Source organism: Notothenia rossii (genome assembly GCF_949606895.1).
Source record: "Notothenia rossii genome assembly, chromosome: 1".
In the NCBI taxonomy this organism is placed as follows: domain Eukaryota; kingdom Metazoa; phylum Chordata; class Actinopteri; order Perciformes; family Nototheniidae; genus Notothenia; species Notothenia rossii.
The window spans coordinates 27,676,198-27,694,704 of NC_136912.1; the positions used below are offsets into that span (position 1 = coordinate 27,676,198).

General features: G+C 38.6%; 1 long non-coding RNA gene across 1 annotated transcript; it reads right to left on the minus strand.

Moving 5' to 3' along the window:
* Positions 1–9,475: 9,475 nt before the first annotated feature.
* On the minus strand, positions 9,476–13,720 carry LOC307014855. The gene is made up of 2 exons (XR_013801336.1): positions 10,695–13,720; positions 9,476–10,444 (listed from the first exon to the last, which is right to left on the minus strand). It is a non-coding gene; the product is annotated as an uncharacterized lncRNA (long non-coding RNA).
* Positions 13,721–18,507: the final 4,787 nt, after the last annotated feature.

The window sequence follows — 18,507 nt, forward strand, 5'->3', positions numbered from 1 at the left end:
TTGACATTCATCCTGGCTGTTTTGATTTACAGGGCATGTGGGTGGCATTCAGTTGGTATGGTTTATTTGACCAGACCAGTAAGCATAAACCAACTCTGTCTGTGGCAGCTATCATGGGAATAAGGTCGGGAGAAATCCAACTCACCGTTTCTCAGTTTCACTCAAAAACTCAAATATTAACACTAAGGAGGAAATTGCTAAATGTATCGTGATGGATAATCAGTTGTTGGAGCAATACAATTTACTCCTTTTGTAGTTGTTTTTTATTTTGAATGTGTTTAATTTCAAAGAGTTATTTGAATCGTTACTAGTATATCATAGGGTAAATTACATTTAGTTACTAATTATAACAAAGAAAACGGAGAAAAAGTTGAGAGAAAATAAGATATTATTCGTCTCATAAATCACTATAATCCTGAGATCAAACTGCTGGTGCATGGTTCATCTGTCCAAAGTTGAAGTTCCCTTATTTTCCAAAACATGTTCTATTCTTGCATGTTGCATGAGAACGATTTAACCTACAACTTTGAGCTCATGAATCAATTAAAACAAAACGTATTAAAAAGAGTCTGGAGGAAAAGGGATCCTAAAAATAAAATAATTTAAAATGTCAGCAATACAAATACAATAACAGGAATGAAAGATAAAGAAATAGATACAGAAAAAATCTGACAAGTAATCATACAAAATGGGCTCTTGAACCGTAAAACAGAATTATTACGAGGTTGAATATTCCAATCAAATAAACAGTTCAGAAACACTGGCAGCTAACTCAACTTACCTTCTGTGAGAATAGTTTCAAAACCGTTTAGGAAATACATTCCTGAAGATTCATTTAATTTAAGTAGGACATGGTATATTATGTTAGTATGCAACTGGCACAATATTAGCCGCATCTGGCAGATGCTAATGCAGGGTGCCTTCATCAATTGAGTAGTGAGGAAGGAGGTACTGTTTATTTAACATAAACCTTCTTGATGTGCTGCCTGAAGTGTATCTGTAAAGATGGCAGCTTCAGGAAATATTGAATAAAACATTTAATGTCAGTGTTAATGCATGCTCTTACTTTCACAGCTTATTCACAACCAGCACCTCACTCATCAGCAGCAGACTGTTAATAATACCTAGCATTTATTAAGCCTCTCCCTTATCAGGCAGCATTTAGCTTTTAGGTATTTTGTATCCACTGCATCTTACAGTGACTAAGCAGGTGAGATTTCATGTGTTGCTCAATGACGCCTGGTTATTAGACACTCTGGCGTTGACTCAGTAACCTCATTATAATTCATTATTTCTTTCACTTATTTCATTGTGCATGTACCTTCTTTCTCATGCTTTTGTTATCTTCTGTTTGCTTAAACATTTTAGTTATTTTGAAAAAAAAGGCATCAGATGCTCTTACAAAAATGAATTGAATTACCCCAAATTAAATCAAATGCAATGGTAACATAAGCCTTTTGTTGAACATATAACTGCATCTACAGAGTGGATCCACTCAGGGGCTTAAAAATAAAATCCCTTATAACTTTTTTTTGTCATAAATGCGGTCAACTCATCAGTCATCTCTCCTATAATCTCCCCCAAACCCTCCCAACTCTCTCTGACTGGCCAGTGAATTCCTGACTATCCCTCATCGCCCTGCCTCCCCCCTCCTCACCCTCTGCTCCTCTGCCTCCACCATCTCTGTGTTTATACAGAGGCTGGTGGGGAATTAGCCTTCTGGCGGGATCCATTTGTTCTGACGTGGTTCAGCGGGAAGGTCCCGCCTTGATTTATTACACTTGTCAGTAAAACTTCTGGAGGTACATTTGAATACACAAAGGCTGTGCACCGTATGCTGTGTGAGTGTGTGCCTCTCGGTTTGATTCGGATCATACCGCAGATTCTGAGAGACTTCTGTTCATGATGAAAGACTCCCTGCTGATAGAGGTTTATTAGAAGTTATGGAAAAGATACCCTCCAGATTAAAGGGAATATTATTATTTGAGGGCCCATATGGTTTAGTTTGCATGATTCTTTTCAAATACACCATGTCATGTAGTTTAGTTAGAATGATGCCAAGAGTGATCTTGTGTAATTTAAATGTCTAAGCCTAATTTAAAATGTCTTCATTTATACATTAAACTGAATGGACATACAGTAAGTAGAGTATGAATGGATTAATACCAGGCATTGCTCCTTAAAGTGGACCTATCATGCTATATTTGAATAATATAGTGTAGGACCATACCTATATAAGGCATATTTATACTTTTTATTTTTTCAAAATACCAAGCAGATCATGCATTTTAGCCATTCCTCATTTCGCTCAATTTAACACTGTCTTTGCATGGGCTGATTCTGTGAGAACAGCATCATCTACAGGCCTGGCATATGTACTACGTATAAAAGCGTATCCAGCGCTTTCGAACGGCAATGTCCGTGGCTGTCTCCTCCTGATTGGTGGAGTTGGCCCAATAGCCCTAGCGCCACTTCTGTGACGTCATAGAAGTGTTCAAATCTGGATCAGTCTGTATCAGATCCGTTGCAGCCCCTTTTTAAGAGATTTGACTAAGGAGGAAAATAGAGAGGGTTGTGTTTTCTGACACTTGGTGAGTTCCCTGGAACACCGGGGACACATATTCATGTATACAAGACGTACAAAAGTGCATTTTGCATGATTGGTCACCTTTAAAGCTGAAACTATTCACTGATTTGTTGATGAACAGAAAATTAGTCTGCAATTATTCTAATAATCAATAACATAACTAACTCATCAATAACTTGAGGTATTTTTCTGGCAAAATATGCCAGACCTTTATTAGTTTCAGCTTCTCAGCTGTAAGGGTTTTATGCTTTTGTATTTTAAGAAATGGTCTCTATTTCAGACATTTTAAAGACAAATCGATTCATCTATTTCGTGAAAAAAGACCTTTGAAAGATGGGTTTCAACAATAATGAAAATAATGTTATGGTGCAACCTTCAAAAAAGGAGAAATACAATGCCTGACTATAATCATTCATAACTGCACACATGACTTTTCATTTGATCTCACATGTGACCTTTTTTAAACAGATGATTTAATATATGCTGTGAATCATTCAATTTACAATATCTCACCAGGCTAATCCAGTGACCATGAGTACTGTTTTGAAAACATAATTGAACCCATTATTAAATTTTGTTGCTCAAGTTTACTAGTGTCTAGTTTTATGAAAAGTCTTAAAGGCTGAATCTCAGACAAAAGACAAATGTTGGAAAGATCTGTTCTCTTGGCATGAAATTAAACAGTATTTAGGAAGTGAGGAGAGTAGGGACTGTTGGATATAGCGTGTCAGAGACAGGAGGTGCAGAGGAGCGGTGAAAAGTCATTCTATATATGTGATTTTATGATTCCTGCTGTCATCGCTGTTCAGTCAAATAGCAGTTGAACACAGGATGTCATGGCCCTCAGCCGGCTGTGAAACTTTGCAGTATTGTATAACATAGAGGCATGGTGCATGACACATTAAAACCTGCTAATGTGTTGCTTCCTTGACCCCGTCTGACCCTGGCCCCCATACTGCACCACACAGGAAATGAGCTCTGAGCTGAATATGATTCTGTTTATTTACAAATTGTGTCAAACAAACACAATAATGGACAGGGAAACATGGAAAACTGAGGTGTATCCAGATGAATACCTACAGTAAGAAACACATAACTGTGTGTGTGTGTGTGTGTGTGTGTGTGTGTGTGTGTGTGTGTGTGTGTGTGTGTGTGTGTGTGTGTGTGTGTGTGTGTGTGTGTGTGTGTGTGTGTGTGTGTGTGTGTGTGTGTGTGTGTGTGTGTGTGTGTGTGTGTGTGTGTTGGGCGTGCCTGATAAAATAGTGGCAGATGATGTGTTTACTGTAACAAATAACATTAATATAGTCTGTTTAAGCTTTACATTCTCCCTGAAGATTCACTGCAGAGATATTAATTCTCCAGTATTTACTTTCAATTTTATAAAAACAAGCTTTTATAATAAACAGTATAGCTCATATCTAATCTCCTAATGTCTATCAATATCGTTTAAGGGGCTATAAAAAATCTCCATTTTGATCCAGGGACTCACTGCTCCTGCGCCTGTTTGGCTTAAATGTACACCCCCAGGCTGGGCTTGTGCCAGTGTTATGAAAATGAACAAAGATGTAATAGTATTTTTCTATCCTTTATTCTTTTGTATGTCAGGTTCCATCTGTCTTTCAATGGCCTTTAAATTGCATTAATGAGTATTTATTCTATAGAAGCACACACACAAATGTTTTCTATTATTTTTGGATAATTAGATCTCTGCTTCAAGTTGCGTTAGGTTCCACTCAATGCAAGGAGCGTAACTCTACATCCTAAAATAATAAAGCGACTTCTATTTATTCCACTCTCTCTCCCCCACATATCTAACAAGCTTTGATAAACAAACTGTAGGCTAACAAACATCAGTAGAAGATAGCAACTAGCTGGAGGAGAAAGTAAACATGATCTAAGCTAGCTTTTAAATGAACTCGTAAGACAAAATAACATATTTTTGCTGTCCGTTTCAAAGAGATCCAACATACATTTCAAGTTCAGTACAAGGATAGGACTGGGTTGTGTTAGCCTAAAGACAAGTAGTAGAGGTACACAGGTAGCTTACTACTGTGTAGGACTTAGCCTTTAGCTAAACCCAGCCTTTGATTTAAGCTAGGCTACATGTACTGGATATGCATGAAATGTATCTTCTCATTCCAAAAACCTGCATGCATATTTTAGTTTCTGGATTGCTTGCTAGGAGCCATTTAAAAAAAAGATATATAATCCCATGGGAATCTTATTAAACTACTATTCTTCACTTCACAATTCAAATCTTGAATGATCACCCAAACAAACTGTTATAACTCAACATTATACTGAGCAGGATGATTCACCCCCCACTCCTAGTGCTTAGTTTCAGCCCTTCTCCATGCTCTGTTGGCTGGTCACCAAGAGCCTGCAGTATGAAGTTATCCAGGCCTAATGTACACTTGCCAGTACTAAATACAGTTTGGAAATGAGCCTTGGAGGCTGTGTGTGGGAACTGCATGCTGGACCAAAAGCAAGCACTTACTATGAGTTTCCAACATCTCCGGAGAGATTCTATGTCTGCCGAATAGTGCCTGGATGGTCGCCCTCAGGAGATTGTTGGAAGGGACTGGATGTTCACACAAAGGAAATACAGAATCTAAACCTGACAGGAGATTTTTCTAAACTAGCTTTTTTGTGTGAATGCATTTCTGCATGTTTCACTTCTTAGGGGAAGGAAAGGTCAGCTAATGTTTGGCAAGGAGGAATACTGTGGAAATCTGTGGAAAGAGTCCAATGTTTCTCCCAATGGAAATGTGTTGCTCTGCTGTAGCGCGTTTGTACTTGTTGGCTACCATAGCAACACTATATTTTCTTTTTTAGATCTTAGGGAAAATATTTTGGGCTGAGAACTCTGAAACAGTGCATTTTGTGAAAAATCTGTTCTCAAAAAGTTCAAAGGGGTGCATCCCCTACAAAATATATGAAACATATGGTTAAAACTCTGAAGAATACAGCCTTCTTAATTCATGATAGGCCTACTATTGTTAAAATGCAAAAAAAACAGGAGTGAAAGTTCTGAAAGAGCCAGAGGGACGCTAAATTACAATGTGTTCATACAATGTCTTACAAGAAGGTCAGAGTTGTTTGTATGTGAATTTATTCAAATATTATTGTGTCCCTCATCACCTCATGCCACTGACTTCACTTTGGCCACATTAAACAAAACAGAAAAAGTTCCCATGAACACGGACCACCTACTGTCTCTCTGCTACCACACAGTGGAAAAAGAATGATTGCAAACAGCGCTTCACTCCTCAAAAAACAACATTACAATATAAATATCCTGTCAGTTTACCAGACTGAGGTTAGAGGTGATAAGGTGACTGATGAACACAATTGTTGGGTGGTTTTGGTCAGTTGCTCAATTTATGTATGTAACTGGGTGTTTGATACAAGTGGAAAGGTTGCATACAAAATAAATGAGTCAACAAATAGAAAAGCCAGAGAAAGCTTTATTTAATTTCAGGAAGTTTTGAGAACAATTTAGTTTGTTCTTGTCAAGGGACAACGTTGCACACTTTTCAAGAATCAACATAATGGAACATGGCGATATTCTTGCATATTTTCTTTTGCATTTGTTTCCTAAATGTATCTTTTTTTTTCTTGCGTGTTTGACACTGTAATCATGGAGAATATCTATATTTTTTACTCGTATATTTCAACTTTGATTTCAGAATTGAATATTCCTTATTATTCAAGTTGAATACCTACAGTAAGAAACACATAACTCCCCCAGTCAGAGCTGGTTGATGTGGCCAGGGAAAAGAAAGTTTGGGGCTCTCTGCTGGAACTGCTACCTCCGCGACCCGACCACGGATACGCAGGAGAAGATGGATGGATGGATGAATGCTTTACTTGAGTAAAAGTACCAATACATTTTTGTCAAAATACTTCATTACAAGTAAAGGTCCTGCATTCAAAATCTTACTTAAGTAAAAGTACAAAAGTATTATGAGCTAAGTAATCATTGTGCAGAAAAATTGCCTGTGTGTGTGTGTGTGTGTGTGTGTGTGTGTGTGTGTGTGTGTGTGTGTGTGTGTGTGTGTGTGTGTGTGTGTGTGTGTGTGTGTGTGTGTGTGTGTGTGTGTGTGTGTGTGTGTGTGTGTGTGTGTGTGTGTGTATATCATTTTATTTATATACAGTATGTGACATTTCTAGATACAACTGTTGCATCAAGTAGCATTTTCGTTGTAGACAAACACAGTTCTGGTGACTTTTTGTAAAATATCAAAAATAATTACACTCTTTTGTGACTTAAAGAATCCACTAGTTTAACTTTTAGAGATGCATTTTTTTCAAGTAGCTAAAGCTGTTCAATAAATATAGTGGAGTACAATTACATTATTTCCCATCCAAATGTAGTGGGGTAGAAGTATAAAGTCAAGTAAAGGGCAAGTACCTACACACACACACACACACACACACACACACACACACACACACACACACACACACACACACACACACACACACACACACACACACACACACACACACACACACACACACACACACACACACACACACACACACACACACACACAAACATGGTGTATCTCAGAGACCTTAATGACTTTTTCAAGGTGAGCTATTTAGATAGAGCTTGTGGCCACCTGTGGTGTGCATGTTGGCAAGTCCTCTTTAGACCAATTACACAAACATGAAGATCCCCTCTCAATTTCATTGTTTCGTCTCATGTCCTCAAATTAGATCTCCCTATCTCTCTCCTCCCACCCTCCCACTTGCTGAGTTTAAAAGGTTAAAGTAAGTGTATGACATCAGGATGTTTATGTTTCAGAAGCAGGGGCGGACTGGGACTACAAATCAGCCCGGGACTCTCAACCGGCCCACTTCAGTACCGCCGGCCCACCGCGGTGCTCGTGACTTACCGCAGAGGTAGACATTAAGGGTAAAATGCCACTGGCATTATATTATCACTGGCCCCACCATTGTAACCACTTGTCCGTAGCATTCGTCCAAAAAGAAAATCGACTAATAATGAAGAAAATTAACAAATTTGTTGCAATAGTAATGTATGCACTAACTACATTACTACTTGTACTACAACATTTGAATCATCAGTTCTTCCTCCTTTTCCTCAATTGTTCATATTTGGTTTATTCAAACAGCTGTTTGCTTTTCACCCAACAACGACAACCGACCTGCAGCCGACTCCATCGGCCTTTGTTAGAGGCACTTAATAAGGCTATGTGTGGCAGATAAATGGACGCCAGTTTATTTTGGAGGCTACTTTGGTTACATTAATGCAGTGGTTCTCAAACTTTTTCTGTCAGGCCCCCCCTTTGGAGAAAAAAAAAAGTCGGGCCCCCCCAAAACGAATAATCAGGCTCAGTGGCGGCGCCAGAGATTTATTTTGGGGGTGCTGTGGGGTAGCTTGACGTTTCATAGAGGGTGCTCAAACATTTAGGGTTTCCCATTAATGTACCGGTCGCTACAGTGGAATTTTCTACTGCAACAATCCCCACGCAAATACACAACGTACCCGCGACTGTTACAATGAAGGCTCGATATTCAGCTCACGGCATATAGGTGTAAGCAGGGATAAAGTGCTATTTTTATAGGTGATGTGTGGACGTCACATAGGGGGGTCCGGGGGCAAGCTTCCCCGGGAAGATTTATTTTTAAATATTGAAGTTAAAAGCATCAATCTGGTGCACTTTGAGAGCGAAAGGAAGAGATCTATGGATACATCTCTCAACACCCATATGAAACAGAAATGTAAACAGATTTACTTTTTCTTGATGGATATTTTACAAATCACCCTTTTAAACTTTATTCTTGTTTTACTGTCATATAGTATTTCATACCTGTTTTTCATTTATTCTCTTATTTTTTTATAACTATAATGATCATATAACCGTGTGCCTCGGAAATAATTATTTACATTAATGGTGACCAAAACATTTGAGACCCACTGAGATAACACTGAGAGAGTCCTTTAGCTCTCAGTCTGACAGGAGAGGACTCTCCTCCACTTTGTTGTTGAAAAAACTCCTTATATCCGTTAGCGTAGCTCGCTAGCACCAGAAGCTAACAACAACGATCTCCAGTACCGGTGCGCTCTCTCTCTCTCACGCGCACACAAAATGGCTCGTTCCACACACACACACAGAGCCGAGCTTTAATGAAACAGAGACCCAGACGTAATAGTACTGTACTGCATCATATTATTTTCGAATCAATAATTTTTCAAATTATGATTTTTATTTTATTTTTTATTTTTATCTTTTTTTATTTTTTTTTATAACCATTTTTCCTCCTGGTCTCTCGCGCCCCCCCTGGCATGCCTCTGCGCCCCCCAGGGGGGGCGCGCCCCCCACTTTGAGAACCACTGCATTAATGTGTGTCGTGGCAGAATTTTACTGTTGACTTTTGTTTGCCGTTTTCAACCTTACAGGATCGCTGAGATAAGTGTGGATGATGACTAGGCAAATATTTGGTTTATGCTGCCTGTCATGGTTTTAATGGCCAGTTTTTCTCTCTTAAAAACCTGTAATCCTGCATACATACTCCCAGCCTTAAAAGTCTGCTTCCTGTATTTATTATGCTACGTGTAAACAATCCATTAGTGACATTTAGAAATATATCAAGTATGAATTTTAATAAATGTTTAATGACAAGAAAAGAGTGTTATAACACTGCTTATTTTTCATTTGTTCTAAGGTGACATGAGTGAAAGAAGAAGCAATATTTGAAGGAAGAACCAGGCAAATCAATTTACATTGTCACCCGAAAGGTGTTTGAGATTGGTAATTGTTAACTGAAAACACTTATTTAATTTTGGATTTAGCTGGTTTTCCTTTTATTTTACTGACACATATTTCTTAGACAAAAACAAACAAACACTCACAGTGCTGAAAACACTTTGCAAAATGTATTCAAAGTACGCACATACAGATGTTATAAATGGCATACACAGTTATGCACTACATTTTTGTGTCCATGTGAATATTTCAGGTGGTTTCGTCGCGCATCTTGACTGTCACGTTTCTGGAAGCACTTTCTCTGTTTGTCCTTGCAGGACCAAACGGAGCCGGAGAAGGCGGCGAACTGGGAGCAGGTGCAGTTTCCCTGTTTGTCTTTGCAGGACCAAACGGAGTCGGAACAGGAGGAGGATTTGTCAGAGATAATGCCCTTCTCACATCAGACATGGCGTCTTTTTTGATGGCCTTTTCTTTCTCTTTCCATGTTCTCTTTCTCCAACTGTATAGCAACTCTTTGGATGCATGTCTTTTCACAAATGTAGGCCTTCCTCATCATGGCCATCTCTGCCTTATCAATCTTGAAGGACTTCCTGTCATCAGACATTGCACTGTTTTCGGCTTGAAAGGCCATAAGTTGCTCCCTGAGTTCTTTGTTGAAGCGTTCTCTTTCCTTCTCCATGTGCTCCTTCTCCAACTGAAAGGCATTTCTTTCCTCAGCACACTCTCTCTGAAAGGTCTCTCTCTCGCTGGTCAGGCTTTGCCTTTCCATCTCCAGAGCCTCCTTCATGATGATGAAATGTGTCTCTTCCCATAATGGTTGGAGTGCCTCTGCCTCGGGCTGCCACTCCAGCATGTTGTTCTCCACAGGGAAGCAGCCTGCTGTTTCATGCACCACATTGTTGCTTTGGGGGTAAAGCAGTGACTGGCTCTGCATCACTGAAGGCTGGAGGAGATAGTACTCAATACCGTCATTGGTGAGGAAACAGTTAGCCTCGCTGTACACATGGATGTTGTTTTCCTAAAACTGATAAGCATTTCCATCCAGCCAGAAGAACTCTTCACCATGTGCTGGTTGTGGTTGTTCTTGCCAAACCACATCAGGTGAAAAGAGATGAATCTATAAGGAAAATAAATAAATGTACTTTACATTTTAACACATGTAATACTTACCACCCAAAAAGCTGGGTCCATGCATCTAATTTGAACCATTTCATTCAAAATGGTTAAATGAACTAGCCTCAACCCTTTTGGAAACCCACAGTTCATTAACATTGATGTGAGTACTGTTTCCCTTCCTGCTTATCTCAGAGATATAGAGATCTATCAGGAAAACATTGTCTTTACATTTAAACAAATGTAATACTTACCACCCAAAAAGCTGGGTCCTCCTCTAAAAGTTCCATCAAGGAAGTTTCAGGATAATACTTTCAAGTGCAGTAGGTATTTTGCTTCTCAATGTCTCAGTGTGTTCACTCCTCAGAGATCTGTGTGCAATGACCATTCCGGACGCTCAGAATGCTCTCTGTTATTGTTCAGAGTTCTAAGTTCTAGGCAAGGCAAGGCAAGTTTATTTATATAGCATCTTTCAACACAAGGAAATTCAAAGTGCTTTACAAAAAATGAAAGACATTAAGAAAATGGCATTTAAAATCAGTCATTAAAAAGAAAAGATAATAAAATAAACAGTAAAAGAAAAAATACATGGATAAAAGTTACAGTGCAGTTTAAGATGTGAATAGTTCAATTAAAAGCAGCGACAAAAAGAAAAGTCTTCAGCCTGGATTTAAAAGTGGTAGGGGTTTTTAGCGGACCTGCAGGTTTCTGGGAGTTTGTTCCAGATATTTGAAAATAATAACTGAACGCTGCTTTACCATGTTTAGTTCTGACTCTGGGGACAGAAAGCTGACCCTTCCCTGAAGACCTGAGAGATCTGGATGGTTCATAATTTAGCAGGAGGTCAGAAATGTATTTTGGGCCTAAACCATTCAAAGCTTTATAAACCAGCAGCAGTATTTTGAAATATATTTTTTGACATACAGGAACATCTTTGAAAAATCCTGTTGGAATAATATCAAGGCAGCAAGAGGAGGATTTCAGAAGTTGAATAATGTCCTCTAGGTTTTTATCATTAATCTGATGGAATTGTGTCATGGTGTTTGAATTGATATTAGGTGGACATAGGGACAACACATTTGCTGTACCTGATGCAGAGACACTGACTGCTTGTCTGATTTTCTGAATTTTGTCAGTGAAGAAGGAGGCAAAATCACTGCATGCCCTGGTGGATAGAAATTCAGAGGCTACTGACACTGGGGGGTTAGTTAGTCTGTCGACGGTAGCAAGCAAGGCACGTGCGTTGTTTTTGGTAATGATGGCAGAGAAGAAAGACTCTCGTGCGTTTTTCAATTCCAAATGATAAAGGCCAAGTTTCTCTTTATAGATTTCAAAGTGAACCTGGAGATTTGTTTTTCGCCACCTACGTTCAGCTTTTCGACATTCTCTTTTTTCTGCTCTCACGGTCATGGCCTTTCTCCATGGAGATATTTTCTTCCCAGTCACTTCCTTTACCTTAGTTGGAGCAATGTCATCTATAACATTTTTAATTTTTGAATTAAAATGATCTACTAGCTCATTTACCGAGATGTTAGCAGGGGCAAGTGTGGAAGAAAAATTCTGAGTAAACATTTCCCTCGTATTTTCAGTTAAATATCGATTTGTGGTTACATGTTTTTGAACATTTTTCTGAACAGAAATAGAGCTCTCAAAGAAAACACAGGAATGGTCAGAGATTGCAACATCAGTCACCACAACCTTAGAGATATTCAGACCCTTTGAGATAATTAAGTCCAGAGTGTTAAAAAGATGTCTGCGGCCCCAGAAAAAGTTAAAATTGTCAATAACTGACAGAATGGTCAGTACAGGCAGTTGAAAGCCAGGTGTTCAGTGCAAACAATCTGCTGAATCTCTCCACTCCTCTTCTGACTGGCGGTAGAGAGCCACTGATGAACACCTCTGCATTTAGAGAGCTGACAGTTTCCAACAAACATTTAAAGTCTTTTTTCAGCACTTCTGACTGTTGTTTCGTAACATCATTTGTTCCAATGTGCAGTACCACATTCGTCACAGTCGGATGTTCAGCCCCAATATGCAGGATCTTCTCAGCCAAGTCAGAGACCATATCCTTGGGAAAACAGAGTACCTTGGTGTTGTTCTTACTACACAGACTTTTTACATTTCTTACAGCAGAGTCACCCACAATCAGAGTTTCAGGCCCAGTCGTTAGCTTTCACTCTAGCCTTTTACTTTTGGAGTAGCTATTAGTCCTTACCCTGCTGTGTGAGGAGGACAGGTTATCCAGGTCATCAGAAAGAGATCTCCGGTTCTGGGTCAGCGGAGCGTATCTGTTCTGAATTGGCACACTCTGTGGTTTAGGAGGATTGTTTGTAGTTCTCCGTGTAGCAGCTGTCCACGGCTGTTTCCTAGTAGGAACAGGGGTTGAAGAGGCGCTCTTCCTGGGTGATAACAATGCAGGCCAGCCGGTCGCATCACAGACTTCAGAGCGCTGGGCTCTGCATGTTGTTCGTCCTCCCAAATCCCATGGAAATGATTTACTCTTCGGCCTTGCACCCAGAGAGTTCGAGGGAGGACTACCACTTGTAGATTTACTACCCGGTACACAGCCCTCCTGTTCCTTGGAATCCTTGTAGCTGCTAACTAGCTTTGAGTTGGCATGCCTTTGTCCATTATTTTTGCAACACTGGTAAAGTGGTGTCATTCCAACCTAGTCCATTCACTTCCACGTTAACTTCCAACTGTTGCAATTTCATTTCCAACACGGCCATCTTCTGTAGAAGTTTGTGGAAGTCATCTGTAGAGAACGGAGGCATCTTGCTGCTAACTATCTTAAGCTAAATAGCATGCATTACCAGGCTTTAGCTGTTGCTAGGCCACGCTACTGTAAGACTGAGGTCGTCGTAAAAATATTGAAATATGGCTGAAACCCTCCGTCTATTTACGAAGAATAACTGTCCCAGTGATAGGTTAATGTCCAGGAGCCGCTGCTCGAAGTTTTCAGAAAAGAAAAATAGAAAAATAGAAAAACAGCATAAAAAAGTAAGTAGAGGCAAGAGCAAGCAGAAAAGCGTCTGCACTGTAAGAAGGCTGCGTAATGTTCTATGTTCTATGCATCACATTCCAAGCAGTTGCCTAGACCTAGATCATCTCAAAAATAACAAACTCTATTCAGAGTTTAATTTCAATTCAACTGAAATGGTGATTAATTACCAACAGCATTAATTTGTCTTGTCTAAAATTTGACAATAATAATAATAAGACAAAAACTACTTCAATTAAAATAACTACAAATACTAACTACTACTACTACTACTACTGCTACTGCTAATAATAATAATAATAATAATAATAATAATAATAATAATAATAATAATAATAATAATAATATAATAATAATAATAAAATAACAATAATAATAATAAAGAAATAGGATTATTTTCAATTATACATACATAAATGTGGGATGGAAATATAATTAGTTCAAAATGAATTGTAAAAGTAGAGTAAAAGTATACAGTACACTTACAGGAAGTATACCCAATCATGGATGTTGGGCAGATAAGCTCTACTTCTCCACTACCTGTGATCAGCTCCAGCTGTTTCAGGTGTATCTTTTCATAAGCACATGCTAATATATTAATATATTAGCAAGAGTCGAGGAGCTGTGTGTCTAACTGTACCTAGACATAATGAAGAGATACAAACCTCAAATCAGGAGCAAATTAACATGTTATCATACTTTCAACTGTTTTCAAACTAAGTCTTCCATGGTACTATTTATTAACCCACCTGTTGTGTTTCATCAATCATAAATATTGTGTTTTACATTTGATTGCCTCAAGGCCTTATGCTATTTTCCATAGGCATTTGAACATATACAGTTGTTGATCAGTTGTTTTTGAGTGGTCATCTTTGTAACACCTATCATTTTTTCGGACACACACACACACACACACACACACACACACACACACACACACACACACACACACACACACACACAATGTTTAATATACGCACGTGTCCTTGCACTTGTGCACATGTCTAGTATTGAACACGGACCCCACTCACACAGCATGTGTGTTTAAACCCTGCAGGGTCCCAGTGAGTACATTCTGTTACCTGAACAAAGCCCATCAGACATCAATGTATCTTGGTTTGTGTGACAAAGCAGACAGGGGAGACCAATTTAAACAGTTTCTTTAAAAAAAAACCTCTTCTGCCAAAGTGACTGCAGAGAAGAACTGAGGTCAAAGACACGAAGAGGAAAGACACAACATTTGGAAAATATTAAACTACTTCAAGTTTTCTGATGTTCGTAGAAGTTTTTTTAAATCTTTATCCATTGCAAATGTAGAATAGGAGATGTATGTGACAAAGGACGGGTTATCTCTTCTATCTAAATGTTTCTCAATTCATCCTCTCCCCTCTCCTCTCCTCTCCTCTCCTCTTGTCTATAGGACACATTTATTGCATTTGACCTCAGCATACTATTCAAGCCTGCCTGGGCAGCAGCAGACTTGATCATCCGATATTTTGTTATTGTTGCAAACTAGGTTATCTGTTGCGAATGCTTCCAGACGAGATAAGGAACTTTTTAAAAGCAGCACTGGAAAATGTACAGTGATGGTCTCACTAAATGGAGCAGCGATCTAAATAACGTTAGTGTAGATTGTATTTAGATCAACGAGCCATTTATCATTAATCTGAAGAAAGATAAATGGGTGGTGCACTTTGTGAGGTAATGTGTCGTTAGCTACATTTCACTGCTGACCTTTCAGCAGCCTGTTTTATGTCAGAGGAGGAAAAAGTGGCTTCATGGAGTCAAATAAAATGTGTCTTCGTAGATTAAGACAAATGAGGATATATTTTCAGACTCCAGAGAAATGGTACTGGATGTACATGAGAGTCAAAATAATACATGATGACATTGTTTCACAATATCACGTTTTTTTCAATTGTGCCTGCAGTTAACAAACTGAATATAAATGCACCTTGAATATGAATTCATTTGACTTCTTAAGCACCTTCGTGCACACAAAATACATATGTTAAATGATAACAGTTATAACTTTTTTATCCTTTTAAATAGTATGTAACTTTGTGCTGGCCGATAATCAGTATAATGCATAACGTTTGATATGTCAGGTTGCACCATGTTCAGGTTTATACAAGCGGTGCATAACAGGATCACTTATCCTCGCCCTCTCACCTCACTGTGATGGTTCAGCTGTGTTTCATGACATCGTAGCAGCACTGTTTTTCAGACCACCTGACATTAAAGGGAAATTCCTCAACGTACTTTTAAGATGTCTTTAGTCTGTAATTTTGAATATATACACGTATGTATTAAGCAGTGATTCAGTATTCGGGCACCACCTGTCTCCGTCTTCTTTCATTAGTTGATTTCTCACATCTTCTAGAATTTATTCTAGGATAAAATAAAAAGTACATGCACGGTACGCACATGTTAATGCGCTTGGTGTGCTTGTATTGCACCATATACTGTATGTGTTTGCTCTGACACCATTGTCAAAATGCAACAAATGCCATTCACAATGGCTTAATGTGGAATCCACTTCCAGAATGAGAACCTAATGGCTGCCAAATGGTGTCTCGAAAACAAATTAACTATAGTTTAAAGAAAGTACAAAAGCACCAACTTCTCTGTGGAAATACAATCTAGATCAGAGTCAATACACTGTGTTTAAGTAGAAGGACATGTCTGTCAAGTTTAAACTCTCAGCAGAGGTCAATGCCACTTGACCCACCTAAGCTCCATTCAGGCTCCAGCCTGTTGACCAATGTGGGTTTTGTGGCCCCGGTAACTTACAAAGGCAATACACAAAATCAGTTGAAGCTTTGCTGGAATTGCAATGAAATGCCAGATTGTCTATCTCTGGTACAGTAACTAGTTTAAAGTACATAGATTCTGACACTTACATGAAAAGCATACTTGTTGTGTCACTTTATTCCGCCTGCGAGTGGCAATTGGAGGTTTTCTGCAGAGTGAAAGACAGCAGCAGGACGAATCAACAACATTCCTCATTTCTATCATGGCATTGCAGACATCAAGCCAGACATGCGGGGTTGAGTTTATTGTCTGTTAGCAAAGGCTGTAGTGATTAGGGGAAGGAAACCTTTAAAAAAGCCAGTATTAAACTAAAACGGGAACATTCAATCAATCAAATTGTTTCCATGTTGCCTTATCCAAGTGTTTCTATCTCGAAGAAGACCTCAAGCTACTTCAGGCGGAAAAGGTTCAAAAGAAGCTATAAGAATCAGATTTAACAGCACAGAATAATTAAAAGCTCTGTGGACGTCAAAGAGGAATGTACTGTATCGCACACAAAGGATGAACTATTGCTTACACACACTCATTCCCTTTGTCACAAAACTGTTTATTTTTAGATAACAAGCATGCAAATGTTTTTTTCATTTCAAATACACATACAAATGATCAACTCGTTACAGTAAATAGTCAGTGATTGATTGTTTTTTGGATCAAAAAGTGATTTTCTTCCCCTGACTGTTGTCCTCTTGTTGATAAATGACTGGGCGTGAATAATAAGCAGACAAGCTGAAATCATATTTTACTCAGATGTGTTCCATACAATGCCGTCATTATTCTTGCCTGAACAATATCCAACTCACATTAATGCTATTTCAATGTGCCCCATCAATTATCAATGCAGATGGAGACCTGTCACTGAACGATGACACCAGCAGGTTGACTTTTAAGGCTGGTTCGGAAACTCAATAAATAAACACAAAACACCTCTTTAAATGGAGGTAGGTATATATTTTCATTTTAACAAACCAATCGGAGTGATCCCTTTTAGTTTATAGATGTATTGTTTTGGTCTTTGGCCCTCAATGGGAAGAAGTTTAATACAACATCTTAAACATTTCCTCTCTGAAGGCGATCGATTTCTGAACCTTTGTGTGACTTGCCAACTTTGAGTCAGTTCTAATGTTTGTTTCCTGTAAAGGATCTCCTTACTGGAACTTGGCACAGGTTCAATTGATAAAAGACTTAATTCAATATGCAAGAGTTTTAATACAGCTAGGAAAAGAAAGGCTCAGGGATATCCAAGTTGGAAATGATGCCTAAATTGGTCATCCAAGCAAAAGGGAAAATGTCAAATATACCCTGCCATTAAACTGAAACCCAATAGTTTAGTGGAAGCAGGCAGTCAGTCTGTATTTTCAGTCTGTATGGTCAGTTTGTAGTGGGTCTCTATTGTCAGTTTCATGTTGGTCAGTCACTTGTTCAATGGTTTTGTTATCTTTACATCTGTGAAAGAGGAATTCATGTCTATGGTTAAGTGCTGAAAAAATTGTCCTCTGTTATCAAGCCAAGAAAACAGATTTTGGCAGCAGTACCTAAAATGATGAACGCATGATCCATCACGAAACAAGTCAGATGGCTTTTCTCAAAACTGCAGGGGGCTTCACCTCTTGTATATTCAGCTTAATGTAAGCACTGCTTGTTTTATCAGTTGTTATATCTGTAAAAGCATGCAACGGTACTAAAACAATATGTCAGATGATCCCTCAATCTCTCAAGGAGTAAGAGAGTCTTCAGCTTTTAAGCTGTCATTTGGCACAGTGGTTTTGAGATGAATGCTATATTAATCTGTCTAACTTTCTCATAGTGACAATGCTAAGGCAGAAGTTAAGCAGGTAGAATATTTACCATCACCAACTGATTTTAGCGTGTTAGCATGCTCACATTTTCTAATTACCACTCTGTTGTGGCTGATTTGAATATCATTTGTTGTTCAGGTGTTTGGTGGTAAACGTATTGAAAACATGTTATTTTTCTTTCAAAGATTTCCCTTGTCATCTATCCAACAATCCTTGATCTATTTCAATGTGTACCAAAATGAACGCTCAATGAACCATTCAACTGATATTGTTGTCTAGAGCGCTAGTTTGGCTAAAAATACACACTTTTACACACATTTAAGTTAAGGTTTTCTTTTTTTTTCGTGAATGCTTTTAGTAATACAAAATAAATATTCCTTTTACTTTTGTTCTCATTGAGTCATGCAGAAGATCTTGATATCAATCCGTTACCAGTAACATCATGACAACATGAAG